This window comes from Parasteatoda tepidariorum, chromosome 4 (assembly GCF_043381705.1).
Source record: "Parasteatoda tepidariorum isolate YZ-2023 chromosome 4, CAS_Ptep_4.0, whole genome shotgun sequence".
Taxonomy (NCBI): domain Eukaryota; kingdom Metazoa; phylum Arthropoda; class Arachnida; order Araneae; family Theridiidae; genus Parasteatoda; species Parasteatoda tepidariorum.
In genome coordinates, this window is record NC_092207.1 from 76211616 (window position 1) to 76214070 (window position 2455).

Sequence of the window (2455 nt, forward strand, 5' to 3'; positions counted from 1 at the left end):
AACATGCAACGAGGGACCAATATTGGGATGTCTTCATTTTAATAAAAATATTAGTTCTATTTAGTGCCAATATCGGCCTATTTACCGCCAATTTAGAGCCTATATTGACTGAATAATGACTGTAAAATATCGGTTGAATCTGATATAGGGCCGATATTGGTTGTAAAGTGGATGTAAAATATCGGGTGAATCGGACAATTCTATATAGGGCCAGTATCAGGGCCCGACTTAGCCTGATTGGGGCCCGGGGCAAAAACTTCTTTGGGGGCCCCACGTCTTCGTCACGACTTCAGTAATAAAAAACCGAACTTTATGAAGATATTTAAAATTTTCACCTCATTATAGATAACGAAAAAAGTTACTCGAACCTAAAATAGCTATATAGTCCCTACCCCCCTATAGTGGTCAGACGAAATATCGTTCTGTCCATTTTATTGATTTTCTGACAGTTCTATGCCAATCATGCAGTTTTTTTATTGTTAACTTAGTCATCTTGCAGCGAAAAAATTCATATCCTTGCTGACGTTAGGACTAAATTCAGCAGAAATTTCGCAACTGCGATGGCTCAATTAAGCCAATCACAACCTGTATTTTTGTAAATATATTACATTTTGCCCATACAGGCTTTTGATTGGCCAAATTTGTCTAGCGTAATTGCGAAAATTTTGCTGAATTCCGCCCTAGAAAGTCATGGATTTACAAAATATAGATTGTGTTCAGATAATAGATTAATGAAGAAGCTAACATAAAACTGACAGATTTAACACTGTGCTGATATTTGGTTTAAAAAAAAGTTCATTAAAGAAGGAAATGTAAAATAAACTTTTTAATTCCAATTAGGGGCCCGCTCTAATGAGGGGGGGGGCTGAGTAACTTCCCTTTAGGCTCTGGCGAGTATCAGAAAATAACGGGCCTTAAAGCCCTTATTGTCAAAAGATTCATGAATATTGGACCAATGAGGGCTGATTAATTTACTGCTAGGGATTGAACATAGTAAGAATGATTATATTTTATTTATTTATTTATATTAATCGTATAATTAATTACTTATTTTATTAATCTATTAATCACTGAAAATGCAATTTTTATTTTAAATGCTAAAGAAGAAAATGCGATTGCTGTACTGGATGTACTTAATGAGAACTATGATACTTATTATACGTTGTTAACTATTTGTTATATTTATACATTTGTATAATCTGCCCTATGAAATGGTATGTAGGAGGATGGGGTATGTTGGCCCACACTTCAAGGTTTTTTCTTTTAAATTAATACCAAAACAAAAAAAAAACGCAACTAGGCATTAAATTTGGGGAAGTAAGTGATTTAGCTTATAAAAAATCAAAATTTACAAATAATTTTTTAACGAGATAAAAAATAAAAAATTAAAAGTGTTTTAGTTTGAAAAAAAATATTTATATTATTTACATAGAGCAGTTTTCGAATTATTTGCCATAATTGATTGCGCTGAAATATTCATTTCTAAAATAAAGAAAAGTTTCCCTGATCTCTCTAAATAGGCTTATATAAAATTTTAAGTGTAGTAAATAACATTTTCAACTGATAAAATTTGTATTTTGAATCTAATAATGCAAGCATGAAATTTATGGTCATTAACAAACATAAATGTATTCGTTACAAAATAAATCGTAAATAATTACAATCAAACTGATGATATTATATTAATTTTATTACTTTTAAATATTATAGACCATGAATTAAAAAGAGAGTAATATGAAACTAACTCGAATGAAACCTTTAATATCCTAATTCAGTCACCCTGAACCAGCGTAAAATAACCCGAACGTACCAGGAATGATTACAGCTTTCCTGCGTTATGCGAGAAATTAAAGGTACGAGTTTTGAATCACATGAGGTGTATTTTCAGCAAAAAAGAGGCCATATGGTGACGATTAACAAATAATTTTTCATCGTCGGACATGCAAAGGGTAAAAAAACACATGTCCTATCGGAATGTTTATATGCTCCGTTCATGTTGGACAATATGATTGTCGAGCACTGTTGCCGAGTAGAGTAAATATCCAAGATCAGTTTATTTGTGAAAATTAACACGTTCATGCCGGAGTGACCCACCGGTGGGTCATGCTAGATTGTCTCATCTTGGCAGCGCACCGGAGTAAAAACTGGTAACAATTAATTTCATTTTTTAGTTTTTTTTCAGGGAATAATAAAAATCCATAACTAGCAATTGTTTTTAACGGATGCAATTTTTATATTGAAGTGCTTCTTCGCCGTGATAAATTTCCTTACAGTGAATTGTTATTGTTGAGAATAGATTAACTCCTCCCTAATATTATCTAATATTGAAATAGTTCTTCTACCAGTATTTTCTCGTTTCCCGTACCAGTATTTTCACTTTTCTCGGCGTGAACGTGTTAAATAGTGAGGATCGAAAGCAAACCCAGATATCACCCAGGGCTAAAGAGAATAGAAG